Below are 19064 nucleotides of genomic sequence, written 5' to 3' on the forward strand. Positions count from 1 at the left end.
GCATGTCGTCAGAAGAAGGATGAAAGTGTGTCTGATTTTTTCACTCGGTTTGAATGATGGGTGTTTCTAGATTTCAGTGTACAAGATTTGTCGGTGGAAGGCGTTGTCCGGTTGTTTGTTAACAGATTCGTTACGAACCTGCTTCCTGAGATCGCAACTCGGTTGCAGGCTTCTGAGAGCACCTGGACTACCTCCTCCCCTTCAGTGATATTGAGTATGGCTCAGTACTAAGGGCATAGGGGAAATGAGGAGAAGGAGAAGGTGGAGAAGAAGAATAAGGAGTTGAAGACTAAGGAAGGTACTAATGCAACAGGCAGCACGGGGTCCGGCAGAAGGACGTGGCACTGGCCCGGCTCAATGGTTGCGTGGCACAGGCAGAGGTGGCAGTCCGGTGGGGCCGAACCAGTGTGCGTATTGTAGGAAAAAGGGACACAGGCAGAGTGAGTGTCCGGGCTTGTTGCAGACGGTCGCAGCCCCAAGAGGTCGGGGTGTAGGTGGAAAGGGGTCGTTGTGAGGGTGGCTGCGATGAGGTTTAGGGTGGGGCATCCTCAGGGGGTTGCTCCGATCAGAACTATTTTGATGACCACCGGTGAAGGCACTACTATCACGATGATTATGATAAGAACGAGGCATCAAGGATGTCTTATAACTAGGACAGCCAAGGACATGGTGAGGGACCTGTTCAAATACCTGTAGATTAGCTTGGTCCATATGTCACTGCGGATTTGCATGGTTCGGCTAAGAAGTTTCTGGTGGATACAGGTGCAATTTATAGCTCTGTTTCTCGTTCACTGGTCCCTGGGGCAGCTCTGTTTGGCCATTACAATGTCTCAGTAGGTTTTCAGTTGACCCGGCTGTGAGCCCCAGCTCCGAGCTTCTTGCTTTGACTATTGACCCCTCTATTGTGGACTCACCATTCTTATTGACAATAAATTGCGGAGAAAATTCAATGGGATTAGACTTGTTAAAATGGTTGAATGCCACATTTTCATGTTCTCCCGATGGTGTTTTTATGACAATATGACCAGATGTAGCTAGTACCAAACAATATTTTTCCAAAGATGCACTGCTTCCGCCTGAATTGAAAGACGTGCCGCCCACGTCTGGGCAACAGGATATACGGACATAGGATTGTTGCAGATTCCACCAGTATCTATTACGATTAAAGAGAATGCTGTGTTACCTTGTATTCCCCAGTGCTGAATACTACAGGCTGGGGAACAGGCTTTGTTGCAGATTATACAGGATTTGATCAAATCAGGGGTGGTTGAGGAGACGGTTGTGAATGTCTGTAATAGCTCTATTCTCCCTATCCTTAAAAGACACCATTGGATTCCCCTAATGTTCAACACAATGTCTATCGCTTTGTGATTGATTCACAGGAGGTTGACAAAATAGTGGTCCCTTAGTTTCCGGTGGTGCCTGACAATACTGCCCTTTTAACAATTATTCCTTCTATAGCCAAATTATTTTCTGTGATTGACCTAAAAAATGCTTTCTTTAGCATCCTCATCCACCCAGATAGCCGGCACCTTTTTGGTTTTACATTAGCGGGCAGACGCTTCCAATTCTGTTGAGCTCCTCAGGGGTATGCAGAAAGTCCTAGTATATATAGTCAAGCCATGAAAGGTCAGTTGGATTCCCTCTCTCTTCCCTCAGAGAACGTATTATTGCAATATGTGGACTCCATGTTGGTAGCCTCCTATACTGAAGAGGGTTGCAAAGATGCCACAGTCAAATTGTTTCTACATTTGCACAGCATGGACATAAAGAGTGCCTTTCAAAGTTCCAATATTGTCAACAGGAGGTCACCTATTTAGGTCACCTGCTGTCGAACGAGGGAAGGAGGCTAACACCAGAAAGAGTTGATGCCATTGTTAAGATGCCCATCCCCAAGACTCAGAGGGATGTGCGTGACTTCAAAAGGATCACCTCCTATTGTTGTCTTTGGATACCTGGTTATTCTCTACTAACAAAACCGCTCTTGCAACTAACCACTAAAGATGTGCATGAACCTTTACCCTGGACTCATGAATGTCAGCAAGCTTTTGAGCAATTAAAAGTCGCGCTTTTCTCTGCAGCTGTGCTTGGATCGCCTGACTACCAGAAGCCTTTCGTGTTGTACGTCCACAAAATGGCTGAATGTGCACTTTCTGTGTGAACACAGGCCTTTGGCGGTAAGCAGAGGTGGTGTGCTTATTTCTCTGTTCTTCTTGATACTGTCACCAGAGCCCTCCTGAGCTGTTTAAGAGCAGCCACGGCTGTGCCGTCTCTATTCGACAATTGGTAGGGCTTGGCCTTAATCATGATCTCACAGTAATGGTACCCCATGCTGTGGACACACTTCTGAATAAGACAAACATACCAGCGTAGTGACTTAAAGAATCAGAGCAATCAAAAGACACATTATCAAGGTTTGAAGCGGTATCTGGTCTGTGTTGGACAAGTCTCTCGGTCATTAATTGGACTGGTGCGTTTGTATTAGCAGAAACTTCTTTTTTTGTAATATGCATTCAGTTGTTTGAAGCCTGAAAATGTGCTAATGAGTTGTCTAAATGCACTCCAATCACTAGCCTCATCGGGCTTAATAGATCTGTGAGCACAGTTGTTAATTTCTTATGAGAGAAGCCTGTCCTTTGAACTTCACTTGTTTAATCTTCTATGCATGAATGTCACATTTAGCATATGAACTAATGTTAACTGTTTTAGTCCCAGTAATTACTTTTAATCTAGGAAACACAGAGACAAAGATATTTTATACTTCGTCTGACTAAAAGTATTGTTATGGTGCGGCGGGAAGCCTCAGCTTTAAATCTCTGTTATCATGCAATCTAATAGTCTGTAATATGTCTTTCATTTAAGTTTCATGCTCTACAGAGTCATTTTAGATGTGATGTAGACAGTAGAAACCTATTTGCTCAATGAGTAGCTTCCAACTGTTGTGTAATAGTTGAAACTTACAACAAGGGTATTAAAATCTGCATCTAACAGTCTGGTCCCAGGCTACTTTGCCAAAAATGTGACCTACACAATGTGATTGTGTAGGTCAATACTGTGGAACCTGTCAGAAACTGAGGTAGACTGAAGAGCCAGGTCTTCACTAACTTCTGGAAACTGGGTTCGGCTGGGGCCATTTTGATTTGCAGGGCTAGAGAATTCCACAGGGAGGCTGTTTTTACTGATAAACACCGTCCACCCAGTCTGGCCTTGGAAAAGCGGGGAATGACAAGAAGTTCTTGGTAGTTTGATCTTAGGTTTCTTGTATGTCTTAGTTTTTTAATACGTTTTCTTAGATAGTGCGGGCCAGTGCCATTTATTGCTCTGTAGGTAAGAATGAGTGCCTTAAATTCTGTACGTTTTCTTACTGGAAGCCAGTGAAGGGTACGTAGATGTAGCGAGATGTGGTGTCTTAAGGGAATGTTTTTAATAAGCCTTGCGGATGCATTCTGTATTGTCTGCAGCTTTCTGTACATATAGGCTGGCAGGCCCAAGTATAGACTATTAGCATAGTCTATTTGGGATGTCACTAGTGCGCAAACAATCGTTTTCCTACATTCGACAGGTAGCAGATGAAGGAATTTACGCAAGGATTTTAGTTTCCAAAAACATGTGGAGGAAACCTGACCTATCTGGGTTTGCATGACAGAGTCTTGCCAATTTTAAAACCCAGATTTCTCGCTGAAGAGACAGGGCAGGGAGCTGGATTGAGTACTGAGGGCCACCAAAGGTTTGATCTAGGGGGTGATGGTTGATTAAAGAAAAGAACATCAGTTTTATCGGCATTAAGCCGTAAACAATGTGTAGTCATCCAGGTGGATATATCTGCCAGACAGTCCCGAAATTTAGTGAAGGCTGCTTCCGAATGATCTTTAACAGAAAACATTAGCTGAGTATCATCAGCGTATGAGATGACACTAACATCATATTGTTCGATGAGTGGGGCCAGTGGCGCGAGGTAAATATTAAAATTGGTGGGGCTAAGGGCCGAGCCCTGGGGGACTCCACAGATTAGGGGGCGGGGTGATGAGACAAATGGTTGCAGTCATATTCTCTGGACTCGTCCTTCAAGGAAGGATTGGAACCAAGCCAACACAGTCCCTGAAATCCCTAAATGCCTGAGCCTGTCAAGCAGAATCCTGTGTGACACTGTGCCAAATGCTGCTGACAGGTCAAGCAGCACCAACATTGCATATCAGCCTTTGTCAAGGGTTTCTCTGATGGATTCAGTAACTTCCAATAGAGCTGTATCGGTGCTGTAGCCAGCTCGAAATCCGGACTGTGTGTCATGCAGTAGCTTGTTGATTTCCAAAAAACTAGACAACCATTTTTGTACCTCCTTCTCAAGAACCTTAGCCGGGACTGGCAGAAGGGAAATAGGTCTAAAAAAAAATTCAATGGCCGAGTCAGCATTTTCTTTTTTTAGGATGAGTTGGATGAGGACTGTCTTCCATACAGATGGATAAATACCAGTATTTTGTGATGCATTCCATACTACATTTAGTGAGGGATTGATCAAGTAAGCTAGTGTTCTAAAAAATCTGTCCGGGAGGGGATCCAAGGGGAGCTAGACTTAATTTTTAGCAGTAGTTTGAGCGAGTCTTCAGTACTGAAAGGGCCAAAGTCCGTCCAGGTTTCTGTGTGTGGGGACCAAGGTGTGACTGGGCTCTCACTCTCAGTAAATGAGGTGTAGATATCTTCAATCTTCTCGTGGAAAAAACTCGCTAAATTCTCAGAAAGAGTTTCCGATGGAGTAATATTGCTTTTCAAAGCCTCCGGTTTTATGAAACTTTGGACAATTAAAAAAAATTCTTTTGTAGAATTATTGGATGCTTTGATTTGGGTGGCAAAGTAGTTTTTATGGCTGTGTTTCAGTTTATGGAATTGATTCACTGCCTTCCTATAGGTGTTTTTTGCTTCCATACTATAGGATTTTCGCCATATTCACTCAAGTCTTTTGCAACGGCTCTTTTCTGTTTGGAGATCCTGCATAAAACAGGGTGCGGAAGGTTTAAGCCTGGCTGATTTCATCTCTTCCAGGGGTGCAATAGTGTCCAAAGCGGCAGTGACGCAATGATTAAAAGTTGTCACATCACTGTTAGGTTCACCCGACATGTGAATCCTACACCTTGAAGTCCCCTTTGCCTTATGTAACATTTTCTATACACTGATTTACACATGTAGGATTCATTGTCTCTGCCCTACACTGGTATGGGAGATGCTATAAAACAAATGCAATACATGTGACAGAGGGGCTATGGAAAGATAAGAGGCACTGTTGGAGGGTGATAGTGAGGAAATCATTGAAGAGCCCCAACAAATATTGTTGTATCCTGGTACATAGTAAGGTAATCATTTACTATGCTTTAAAAGCTAATACAATTCAATATATAATGACAAATGTATGCAAAATGCACAATTTTTCCCTAATTTTCTTCGGTGGGGGGAGAGCCCCCGAAAACTCTCTTTGTAGTGGTCAGGCCTACTCGCTGCACTTGGTGCCACTGGTCTGACAACATTTGCCAGGGCGGCTTTGGGTTCTCAGTATGGCCTTGGCAACAGCAGGAGCCTTGTACCGCGAAATAAAAGCAAACATTGAAAAGTTAGTCGCTGAGGTGCAGCACCAACCTTCCCATTAAAATCTTTAGATTTTTGCACATTTTTTTCAATATAAGATAATAGAACGTTTAGCTATTAGAGTATTTGTTGGTGTGCACTTGTTTGTGTATTTTTCACAAATTACCGTTTTAATGTTTGGAATTTAAAGAGTACAAATTGCTTAGGAGTTCCCGGCTCCCAGTAGTGACTTACTGGGGTCCTTAGGAGTCAAAGGTTTGGAAACCACTGCTCTAACAAATAAATCAAAGGGCTCCGTGAGGCCTTTGTTCACAGCTGTGAATGGCAACATTGGAATGTTGGAGCTACGGGCTTCTATCGGTCATTGGAAGACCAGAGCACTCCATTATTTTCAATGGAGCTCCCAACATTCGAATGTTCTAATTTGGATTAAAAAGCTCATTTGCACAAGGTGTGGTGGGAGTGGTACGATCGGGTCAATGTCTCTTGACTAGTGATTATAACTCTCTAAGGCATTTTATGTTCAAGGGGATCTTTGAAATGAAAAAATAAAAAATTATTTTGTCTAGGAATTACAAATATGGACTAGGGCACCACGCTCGGAACCTCTGCATCACCCTTGACTCCTCTCTCTCCATGAACCGCCATATCAATACAGTCACTTCCACTAGTTTCAACTGCCTTCGCATCCTTCGTAAGACTTTCAAGTGGATCCCCTTCGACTGCAGATGGACCGTCACCCACGCATTCATTACCAGCAGACTGGTCATTGGCCCTATACACCGGAATCAACAAAGCTCTCCTGCACAGACTCCAGACCATCCACAATGCCGCAGCAAGACTCGTCCTCGGGACACCGTGCCATGAGCACCTGACCCAACACCTACAAGGCCTCCACTGGCTCCCCGTCGAGAAGAGGGACACCTTCAAACTCCTCACCCATGCCTACAAATCCCTCCACAACATCGGACCTAAATACCTCAACGAGAAAGTATCCTTCCACATACCCAAGAGGAACCTCCGCTCCACCAACCTCGACCTGGCAGAGGTCCCCCGCATCCGCAGACACAGAACCGGTGGGAGAGCTTTCTCCTACACGTGGGACGAGCTCCCTGTGAACATCATACGCTACCCGACCCTGCCTGTACAGGTTCAGGAGGGCCCTCAAGACCTGGCTCTTTGACTGATCCGGAGTCGTGACTCCTTCTCCCCAGCGCCTTGAGACCCTCATGGGTGAATAGCTTGCTATATAAACCTCTGATTGATTGATTAACAGGGCAATTTGATCTTGACCAAAGATTAGCTTCAGCTAAGTTGCCAGGACCTCTAAAAGACCTTCTCAAAGAGGTCTCTCTTGAGCTACGTCTTAGTTTGGACAATTGACTCTTGCAGTGAAAAGGGAAAATTTGAAGCAGTAATGAACTCTCTTATTTTAAATAAGCCACATCATTACTTGTCATTGAATATGGCACATGGGGTCAGATGTTTCTGGATGTTTCTGGATATTAATGCATTTAAATATTGCTCTGCATGCGACGCGGCTCCAGCAAGGCTCGGGGGTGGCCTATGCCTAACATGCTGCGTCAATCCTTACGCCTGCTTCAAGCAGGCGCAGGGTTTTGACGCAGCATGGCCGTAAAAATGACTCAAATTTTGTAGATTTCACTGCCTGACTTTTTTTACGAGGTGTACCTGCCAGGGAACGCACACCCTGCGCGGGAACGTCCACATGAAACCTGATGCAGGTTTCATGTGGCACAGGGGTTTATAATGTGACGCATCTCCCTAGATGTGTCACGTTGTAAATACGGCACAACATGGCGCATGGTTTACGCCGCCGCTGCGTCACAAAAGTGACGCAACGGCGGCGTAAAACTGTTGCAAGGGGCTTGTAAATCTGCCCCTTAATGTCTAAATGATATGGCACGTCAAGTCAATAGAGTCCAGGAATTGAAACATGTTCTATTTATTTGTCTAGCTTTGATAGTACATCGTCATAAGCTGTTGAGGCCCAATTTAAAATGTTCTGCTCATACAACTGCTGAAGCTATGCATTTATAGTTCAATCCACCAAATAAAATGTTTTGTATTCAAGTTTTGAACATTTTTTAATTTGTATTGAACAATTCAGCACCAGTTTGTTTTCTGAGAAATTAACTGATGAGATTGTATAGGGGGAACTGGTTTTATGTTTTTAATGTTAGCTGCTTTTTTTGTATTTTCTGTATCTTCCTGTTTTATGTGGACCTCGCAGAAGTTCCAAACCATGAAATAACTGAGTTTGACAGGAGTCGGGAGACATGTGTTGGCTGGCGTTTTATGATGTAAGACTGGGACAACTAAATTGTTTTTCAAAGACATCATGACTTTGATTTTTTTATGCGTGATGTTAACAGAATCATATTGAGGTTGAATGGAATTAGCCTTTGATGAATTGACTATAAGATATGTATATGATAATCCTTATACTGAAAATAAATGTATCTTTGGCAAAAACAATCTAAATTGAACACTGGTAAGTGGCACTTGTGAACCTGGTGCCCTTAGCATTTCCTTAAAGCAGTGTGAACATTTCCTGCTATTAAAAAGGGTTACTGATCCCGCCCATTCTGTTTTCTTTAAACTTAATGAGCTATGAACTTCACTCAGGGCCTGATTCACAAAGGTGAACTTACACATATGTGTATATTTACTTTTCTTTTACTATTCACAAACTATGAGTTAGTAAGTTTACAACAGTGGAGACTCCACAGTCAGGACGGAGAACTCTGCAAATGCTAAGATAGGAAAGGCTCAGATATACAAGTAAGAGTGGAGGAAAGTGCAAGGCATAAAGTAGCAAGAGTCAGATGAATGCAGAGACATGGGAAAATTAGAGAAAGTAGCAGAATGTGAAGAGAACGAAAAGAAGGAAAAAAAGAGAGGTGAATGGCTAGATACAGTGCAGAATTGAAACCTTTGACAATGAAGAGAAGAGGAGAGGAATGTGGGGGAGTGTGAATGATCAAAAGTAGCGAGATGCACAGAAGCAGGAACAGTGGCGGCTCCTCCTCCAAGGCGGAGGTGTGTTGTGCACTGCTTTTTTGCAGTTAAATACAGGACTTTTTCCTACTTCCACCGACAGCTTTGCATGAAGGAGCGGGGTCAGAAGAGGCGTTGTAGCACCCTCTTAAAGTGCGCAATGACTGCTTGGACGGCCCTCTTGCGCTGCCCAAAACAGTCATGTTCTCCATGCAGCTGCATCACAGCCTACGTGGAGAACATGACTGTTTTGGGCAGCCAGAGCCTACGTGGAGAACATGCCATGGATTCCAATCAGCGCCCATGCACTGAAACACGGCGCCCAGACCAAGCACAATGCTTCTAAGGCAGCATTGTGATTGGCTGACTGGAAGTCTGGGTGTGCTTCCTGTGGCCGAGCCAGGGAAGGACTATGAAGGAGAGACGCGGTGTTAATCGGAAATAGATACGTTTCCCGCATCTTCCCCCCCTACCTTTCGCGACCCCTGCATCTGTCTCTTACCTCTGATTTGTGCCGGCCGCGACTGAGCAGGAAAAATATAGAGTGGCAATATCAAAGAAAGAATTTATAAATACTGATAAGGAACAGTAGGTGAAAGTTAAGGAAAGAGCGGACAGGAGGACAAAAGAAATACATGACAAAAGGAGAGCTGGAACTTTGGGAAATGTAACCATCAGTGGGGAATAGTGAGAATGTGACAAAAGTGGAGAGATACAAGGGGGGTTGTGGGGAAGGGTAGAAGGTGAAAGGTAGCGTGACTGGGAGGAAACAAAAGACAGGGAGGACCTGAGGAAGTTCATAACATGAATTTATAAAGCCCATGTTAACCCTGAAGGACCTCTTGGCACTGAAATAACATGGTTATTGGCATTTAAATATTGCCTAAGTGCAATACCCACATGAGTTTTCATTCACAAGGATTCCATTCTAAGTTTGCATGGAAAACTGTGAGATAGTACCAGCCCATTGTTGTCAAAATCTGCTGGTATCATCACTCCATTTACCAGCCCTTATGAGTATTACAGGGATTTGTACAGCATGTTTTCCCAAATTTTGGGCTGTTTCACAATCATTTTCAACCTAATAATATATGACATTTGCGACCGTGTATATGCTGCAGATATGGCACCTAATGATGTTTTTAATAATGTTGCGACGATTGGTTTTCGAGGTAGGTTGAAACAGAACACATCGATGATTGTGTCCCAATTCCCGATGAGGGAGGTTCAACCTATTTTCCATCCTGAGATCCCAGAACGGCGTAATGCCTGGATGTGTTGTTCAACCATGGGTGGAGGCCCGTTTACAGGAACAATGGGTTTACACTCCATAGAAAAGGAGTGAGGTGTTAGCCCTCAAGAGTCAGCTGCCGGGCCCTAGGAAAAATCCAACTGCATATTACAAAGAATTTACGGAAGCTGCCTCATCGACAGTGATGACGCTGGCCGATATTGAGATGTTTTTTGGGTTGCTAGTACCAGTGGATATGTGGAGGCAGGTGCATACGCAGGACCATGTGGTGGAGTTAGTGGGCACTTTGAATGAGATTAGAGCATGGCATCAGGAACGGAAACCTGGTTAGAGGCCTACAGCTGAAATAATGGCTTTGCCGAGTCGTAGCCTTACTTACATGCATTCTCTCATTCCGCCCAGACAAGTAGATTGGGACAAGTTAACGGCATGTCGTCAGAAGAAGGATGAAAGTGTGTCTGATTTTTTCACTCGGTTTGAATGATGGGTGTTTCTGCATTTCAGTGTACAAGATTTGTTGGTGGAAGGCGTTGTCCGGTTGTTTAACAGATTCGTTACGAACCTGCTTCCTGAGATCGCAACTCGGTTGCAGGCTTCTGAGAGCACCTGGACTACCTCCTCCCCTTCAGTGATATTGAGTATGGCTCAGTACTAAGGGCATAGGGAAAATGAGGAGAAGGAGAAGGTGGAGAAGAAGAATAAGGAGTTGAAGACTAAGGAAGGTACTAATGCAACATGCAGCACGGGGTCCGGCAGAAGGACGTGGCACTGGCCCGGCTCAATGGTTGCGTGGCACAGGCAGAGGTGACAGTCCGGTGGGGCCGAACCAGTGTGCGTATTGTAGGAAAAAGGGACACAGGCAGAGTGAGTGTCCGGGCTTGTTGCAGACGGTCGCAGCCCCAAGAGGTCGGGGTGTAGGTGGAAAGGGGTCGTTGTGAGGGTGGCTGCGATGAGGTTTAGGGTGGGGCATCCTCAGGGGGTTGCTCCGATCAGAACTATTTTGATGACCACCGGTGAAGGCACTACTATCACGATGATTATGATAAGAACGAGGCATCAAGGATGTCTTATAACTAGGACAGCCAAGGACATGGTGAGGGACCAGTTCAAATACCTGTAGATTAGCTTGGTCCATATGTCACTGCGGATTTGCATGGTTCGGCTAAGAAGTTTCTGGTGGATACAGGTGCAATTTATAGCTCTGTTTCTCGTTCACTGGTCCCTGGGGCAGCTCTGTTTGGCCATTACAATGTCTCAGTAGGTTTTCAGTTGACCCGGCTGTGAGCCCCAGCTCCGAGCTTCTTGCTTTGACTATTGACCCCTCTATTGTGGACTCACCATTCTTATTGGCAATGAATTGCGGAGAAAATTCAATGGGATTAGACTTGTTAAAATGGTTGAATGCCACATTTTCATGTTCTCCCGATGGTGTTTTTATGACAATATGACCAGATGTAGCTAGTACCAAACAATATTTTTCCAAAGATGCACTGCTTCCGCCTGAATTGAAAGACGTGCCGCCCACGTCTGGGCAACAGGATATACGGACATAGGATTGTTGCAGATTCCACCAGTATCTATTACGATTAAAGAGAATGCTGTGTTACCTCGTATTCCCCAGTGCTGAATACTACAGGCGGGGGAACAGGCTTTGTTGCAGATTATACAGGATTTGATCAAATCAGGGGTGGTTGAGGAGACGGTTGTGAATGTCTGTAATAGCTCTATTCTCCCTATCCTTAAAAGACACCATTGGATTCCCCTAATGTTCAACACAATGTCTATCGCTTTGTGATTGATTCACAGGAGGTTAACAAAATAGTGGTCCCTTAGTTTTCCGGTGGTGCCTGACAATACTGCCCTTTTAACAATTATTCCTTCTATAGCCAAATTATTTTCTGTGATTGACCTAAAAAATGCTTTCTTTAGCATCCTCATCCACCCAGATAGCCGGCACCTTTTTGGTTTTACATTAGCCGGCAGACGCTTCCAATTCTGTTGAGCTCCTCAGGGTAAGGTAAGTCCTAGTATATATAGTCAAGCCCTGAAAGGTCAGTTGGATTCCCTCTCTCTTCCCTCAGAGAACATATTATTGCAATATGTGGACTCCATGTTGGTAGCCTCCTATACTGAAGAGGGTTGCAAAGATGCCACAGTCAAATTGTTTCTACATTTGCACAGCATGGACATAAAGAGTGCCTTTCAAAGTTCCAATATTGTCAACAGGAGGTCACCTATTTAGGTCACCTGCTGTCGAACGAGGGAAGGAGGCTAACACCAGAACGAGTTGATGCCATTGTTAAGATGCCCATCCCCAAGACTCAGAGGGATGTGCGTGACTTCAAAAGGATCACCTCCTATTGTTGTCGTTGGATACCTGGTTATTCTCTACTAACAAAACCGCTCTTGCAACTAACCACTAAAGATGTGCATGAACCTTTACCCTGGACTCATGAATGTCAGCAAGCTTTTGAGCAATTAAAAGTCGCGCTTTGCTCTGCACCTGTGCTTGGATCGCCTGACTACCAGAAGCCTTTCGTGTTGTACGTCCACAAAATGGCTGAATGTGCACTTTCTGTGTGAACACAGGCCTTTGGCGGTAAGCAGAGGTGGTGTGCTTATTTCTCTGCAATTTGTAAAGAAGGGGGACCCCTACTGGTGATGCATTCACTACTTGTAGGGAAACATATAAGAACTTTCTTGCAAAACAATAAGTAGTGAGATATATTATTGCGCCAAGAATCCAAGACGACGGCTAAATAATTACAAAGTTATTATGACATGTAATTAAGAACTGATAAAGACAACAATTGTTCTTATGGTATAAATTGATATTTTTGTTTTATTTCAGTATTTTTTAGCATTTTTGTAGAACATATTTAGTTTATAAAAATATACATTTCTAAGTTAAAAAGTACGTGATAAACATGTTAATTTGTCAAGTGAGAAAATACAAAAAAAGGAAAATACAGGGTGGACAACAAAGATGACTCCGATGTTAAATAGGGCTTGAGTGTATTAAGCAAAGCGGTAGATGGGACTCTGCCATTGTTAAGATGCCCATCCCCAAGACTCAGAGGGATGTGCGTGACTTCAAAAGGATCACCTCCTATTGTTGTCGTTGGATACCTGGTTATTCTCTACTAACAAAACCGCTCTTGCAACTAACCACTAAAGATGTGCATGAACCTTTACCCTGGACTCATGAATGTCAGCAAGCTTTTGAGCAATTAAAAGTCGCGCTTTGCTCTGCACCTGTGCTTGGATCGCCTGACTACCAGAAGCCTTTCGTGTTGTACGTCCACAAAATGGCTGAATGTGCACTTTCTGTGTGAACACAGGCCTTTGGCGGTAAGCAGAGGTGGTGTGCTTATTTCTCTGTTCTTCTTGATACTGTCACCAGAGCCCTCCTGAGCTGTTTAAGAGCAGCCACGGCTGTGCCGTCTCTATTCGACAATTGGTAGGGCTTGGCCTTAATCATGATCTCACAGTAATGGTACCCCATGCTGTGGACACACTTCTGAATAAGACAAACATACCAGTGCTCGTCTGACTGGTTATGAATTGACTCCGTTTGCGCCACACATTACAATTAAAAGATGTGCCACGTTACTACCCCTCCCTTCAGAAAATGACGACACAGATGTCCATGATTGTTTATTTTGGACAGAAGAGGAGATGAAAGGATGGGTAGACCTGACTGATGTTCCCTTATCTGACCCCCAAGAGAAACTATATGTCGATGGCTCTTGTTTCACATTGTTAGATGGCACCACCACCGCAGCATATGCTATTACTACGCTGCGCACTGTAGTTAAGACATCATGTGTTCCCTACCAATCAACACAAGTTGCAGAACTGGTTGGTCTTTTGTGAGAAGGTGAGTTAAGTGAGGAATCGGCTGCCAATATTTAAACTGACAGCCAGTATGCGTTCAGAGTAGCCATAATTTTGGGCGGCTCTGGGTGGAGAGAGAATTCCTGACTTCCTACGGCACTAACATACAGCACGGCCTTTTGATACATATGCTTTTATCATCACTTGTGCTTCCCAAAACATTGGCATTAGTGAAGTCTAGTGCCCATAAAGCTATTACTGATGATGTGGGGGAGGGGAAATGCGTTTGCAGACTAGACAGCTAAAGAGACAGCCAGGTCAAAGATGAAGAGAATGTTCGCGGTAGGGCCAGCTGGATGGGTGTCTGACAATGGGATGCTTGAGGACTCACTAGAAAAAGTGAAGGAAATAAGGAGTGAGGCAACAGTTTAGGAGCCGACGACATGGCAGGAGAGTAAGGGACGCTTAAACAAGGAGGGGTGCTGGACTGATAAATCGGAAAAGCAGAGATGGATGTTACCAGATGCATATGCATTCTCTGTAGTTACAATGGCACATGGCCCGCCCACATTAGTGCAGAGTAATATGAAAATTACTGGACCCCGTATGGTGAACTGACAATATCACTAAAGTAGCTGCCCATCTAGTAAAGCACTGTATGGTCTGCTTGACGCATAATCCTGGGAAAGGTACTTTTACATCTCTTGGTAATTTTGCACCCCCTTCTTTTCCTTTCGAGGTTCTCCAACTGGATTCCATCGAAATGTAACGAATTAACAACTTAAAATATGTGCTGGTGGTTGTTTGTGCATTCAGTAAATGGACTGAGGCTAACCCACTAAAGAGAACACAGCTATAGCAAAGGCAAAGGCCGTTTTGAAGGAGTTTTTCCTGTGCTTCAGCTTTCCCCATTTGGTTTGGAGTGACAACAGAAGTCACTTCAATGCAAAGGTGATGCAGCTGGTGTGCGATGGTCTGCACATTACGCGGAAGTTTCATACAGCGAATTACCCCCCAGTTGGCCAGTTTAGTTGAGAAGTACAATAGTACTCTCAAGTTTTTTGTTTTTTTTAACATTTATATAGCGCGATAGCTACCCTGAGGCATCCCAGCGCTGTAGACGGACACCGACAGAAGAAAGGACTCAGTAGATTAGAGGCAGTTGTTAAAAAGCAGGGTTTTTCAAAGTTTGCAAAAGGGCAGGAGATTGGGCTCCGTCTGCATGCGTAGGGGAAGAGCATTCCAAAGCTTGGCGGAGTTGTAGGAGAAAGAGCGTCCGCCGCATCTAGCTCTCTTTATTCTTGGTAGTAGGGCGAGGGAGGCCGATGCTGAGTGGACATGTCTGTTGGACTGGTAGGGAGTTATCATGGACCGGCTGATTAGAGAGCCTGTCTTCCAAAAAAGCCTTGGATTCTTTCCCTGACCGGAAGCCAGTGGAGGCTCCTTAGTGCGGGAGCTGCTGACTGTCGATGGGGAGTCTGGAGAAGCGTGTGGGCTGCGCAGTTTTGGATTATCTGGAGCTTGCGTATGGCAGATTGCGGGGCCCCTAGGTACAGGGCTTTCCCATAATCCAGGCGGATGCGGGATAGGATAAGACCTTGTACCATGATTTTTTGTAGCTTGAAATGGGAGAAAGGGGAGTATTTTACGTAACATCCTCAGCAAGCCGTAGCAGGCAGAAGAGAGCTTTGCCGCTTGGTAGTTAAAACTGAGGGAGCGGTCCAGCCATATGCCAAGGCATCTGATCTGGTCTTTGAGGACTGGAGTGGGGCCAAGTCATTTCGGCCAGAGTTGCTCTGAATTAAAAGAGGGGGAGTGCCCGAGAAGCATAAGCTTGGTTTTGTCCCCATTGAGCTTCAGGCAAGAGAGTTCCATCCATTTGGCAACCTCCTCAAGACAGCTTTCTATGTTGCTTGGTGACTTTTCGGGGTGGTTTAATGCCACCACGAGCTGAGTCATCGGCGTAGGTAATGATTTTTATGCGAAAAGGACGGAAAATCTCTGCCAAGGGACTCATTTAAATATTGAATAGTGTGGGGCTCAGGGAAAAGCCCTGAGGCACACCACAGCTAAGGGGCATCCGTTTGGAGACAACATTGCCTTCAAAGACCTGGAAGGAGCATTCACCTAAGAAGGATTTTATCCAAGCGATGGCATTACCTGACACACCCAGGTTCCCAAGTCTCAGAATAATTGTGTTGTGGTTTACAGTGTCAAATGCGGCACTGAGGTCGAGAAGAATGATTGCGGCAGACCCTCCACGACCCAAGATCCTCCTTGCCTCCTCCTTTACTGCAAGGAGGGCGGTTTCGGTCCCATGTTAGGGACGGAAGCCGGTCTGTGAAAGATGGAGTAGGTTGTTGGTTTCTAGACACCCTACCAGCACTGAGTTGACGTATTTGTCCAAAATCGTACTCAGCCAGGGAAGGAGGGAGATGGGGTGGTAGTTGCTCAGGTTGTTCAGGTCAAGATTGGGCTTTTTTAAGAGAGCCTTTACCATAGCGCATTTCGGTGCCGGCGGGGTCACTCCAGAGAAAATGGAGGCGTTCAACAAGTCGAGAACAGTCGGTAGGATGTTTGCTATGACTAGTAACAAGGCACGGGGGCGCTGGGTCTAAGGGGGAGCCTGACTTTACCCGGTGCATGATGGAGTCTAAAGTTATGAGATCCAGGGGGGAGTAGCCCCAATGTGGCTTGAGTTGAAGTTTGCAAAGAACAGGGAGAGCACAGGATTGCAATGGCCAGACGCCCTACCCATTGCCCAATTATTCACGAGAGTGACAGGCCATTCTAGAATAGGATTGTCCCCGTACAAAGTTGTTTTTGGGCACCCCGCAAATGTGTGGGGCATCCCCCAGCCACGCCACTTCTCTGAGATTGAATATCCATTGCTTGTAGATTACTTGTGCGAGCTAACTAAAAATGTGCGTTCTATCAATCAACAGATACATGAGGCACTCCCTCCAGCACATGAGGGTCCCGGGCACTGCATCCATCCCGGCGACTTTGTCCTGGTTAGGTACTATCAGAGGCGAAGGTGTTTGGAGCTGAGCTTGAAGGGGCCCCTGCTGGTCCTGCTTGCCACACGGACGGCAGTGAAAGTAAACGGCCGGAAGCACTGGATTCACTCATGGCACTGCCGGCGAGCCCCATTGCCCCTCCCCTATGACAACTGGGTTTGTGAAGAAATAGGGGACCACGAGACGTAGCGGGTTCCTCGCTTTGTTCCTTTTTCTGATGCCAAATTGACCTTGACACAGACGGAAGAGGAGAATGACGTTGCTTTGAATGAGGTGACCCTGTCAGAAATAAGGGCTGCCCAGGTTTCTCCTCCATCTGGTCCGCAGGAGCTTGAGTCTCAGTCCCCTCTTTTCTCTGAATTTAAAATCCTTTACCGTGACAAGACAGTGCCTGGAGTAACTAGGTATGATTTGCATCCCCGGCGAAGGGACTGTGCACCCAAGGGAAAGTCAGGTTAGTAGTAGGGATAGACTTAATGGATGTAGAATGGGGTCCATGTACTTTGACTGTGGTACCAACGGTAGTTCAGGGAAAGAGAGGTTTGTGCTTTGTCTGAGACATTGGACAGGGTAAGTGGGGGGTGCCTTCCCAGGAGGGAAGTTGCCTTTTCCTGAGCGAAAAGACAGAAAGGGCTTTGACCGGGCAGCCCCACTGCAAAGTGCTTGGTAGCACCATCGTTAATAAACAAGAAGACTCTATAGACACCAAAGAGGTTTTTTTTTTCTTTCATGTTTTCCTTTTTCCTTTCTTTCGAATCTCGGGCTCCATAGCACTGACTTTCCTCTGATAGTTTGGTATATATATGATACACACCTTTGGGCGCATTATTATGGAAGAAGAACAGCCTTCAGAAAAACACTGCCTTGACCAACGTAGCCCAACTTGGTTGAGCTGGCCCACCAAGACTAAGATAGTGTTCCTAGTGATAGGTTTTGTTGCATTGGTAGCAGTGTTAGGGATCCTATGGTTGTTGGAAGAAAGACATCCTATACATTTCCTGAATGGAACATCTACGCCTCCCCACAAGAACATGTCTTTGTCACTTTGGCTCCACATAAGGAAAGCCATAGACAGACATATGTAGATAATATATTCCTGCAGATGCTCCATCAGGCCCACCATACCATCAATGTCACCGATTGTTGGGTTTGTAGCTTACTCCCCTCAGTGATGCCTAAAAATGAACTGCTACTGTCCTTGTCCCTCGCTTATCTGGCCAGCTGTGAAGCCTGTTATCAGTTGTTAACCATGGTATATATCCATTATCATTCAGATGCAATGAATAAGGCATACCTTGATATGAGGCTGTACTGGGTTATATAGCAACTCACCAAGGATTTACCCCTGGGAGGGATGGGACTACTGACACCCTACATCCCAATGCCTGTATGAATATGTATGAAAGGAAGAAAAATGCAACATGGCCTCTGGATGAGATGATAGATTTCGAAGACTTTAACGTCACTGAATATTTCAGGTCCTTTCAGTTGCATAATATTAGTTTCTGTGTCCGAGGTTTTTGGAAAGGTTCCGGTAGGAGAGAGTATTTGCAACTACACTTATGATTTAAACATCACTAGTAGTCCACCATTGCTTCCACCCGATAACGTTTACTTCGTTTGCAGGTCCAAGGCTCACATATGGCTTCCTAGGGGGTGGTCTGGGTGTGCTACGTGTCCTTTCTCCTGCCCCCTGTGTATATTGCACCATCCACCGATCATAGTGATCACAGATTACAACGCAGAACTGTGTATCTGTCCCAAGTAAGAAGAGTTCTTGACACTAATGATATCGATCAGACTGACACTACCTTGCAGTAATTTACAGATGCCATGAAGGGTGTTTTGCCATTTTGGGGCCCCATGCATAACAGCCGTGGTATAGGCCGACTCACAAGAAATACTGCCCAACATCACGGCTGAGATTCAGGCTAAGAGACTTGTTGCCCTTCAAAACCGGATGGTGTTGGACATCAGCCTTGCTGATCTGGGTGGGGCCTGTTAACACCCAAGCCTGGAGTTTAAGAGCAAACAGGTAAACACTCTGCCATAATGGCACAGGCTGTTCATGATTTGATGTCCATTGATGAGGGCATTTTTTAATATTGATATGTGTACCTACCTAACATTGCTGACGATCACCCCAATGGTTAACCGCTATAAATGTAACATCATGCCTCCCCTCCATTAGAATTGTAATGACTCTAACCTGATAGCAACAATCAGAAAGCAACAATCAAAGGTTAGCAATGAATGCTAAAAGGAGGGTCTGTTAGAATTGAATGTACCATTGCCCCGCCCCATGACATACACTATGTTGTATTAGCATTCATGTACCTATTTCATATTGATCGCTATTG

The 19064-nt window shown here is 45.1% G+C and overlaps 1 long non-coding RNA gene across 1 annotated transcript in view; it reads left to right on the forward strand.

Moving 5' to 3' along the window:
• The window catches only part of LOC144819994 (uncharacterized), an 88616-nt gene extending 80683 nt beyond the window's left edge, over window positions 1-7933 (forward strand). The window contains exon 3 of the long non-coding RNA XR_013607660.1: window positions 7829-7933. This is a non-coding gene — a long non-coding RNA (uncharacterized LOC144819994). The remainder of the gene's footprint in view (window positions 1-7828) is intronic.
• Window positions 7934-19064: the final 11131 nt, after the last annotated feature.

Source organism: Lissotriton helveticus, chromosome 2_1 (genome assembly GCF_964261635.1).
Source record: "Lissotriton helveticus chromosome 2_1, aLisHel1.1, whole genome shotgun sequence".
NCBI lineage: Eukaryota > Metazoa > Chordata > Amphibia > Caudata > Salamandridae > Lissotriton > Lissotriton helveticus.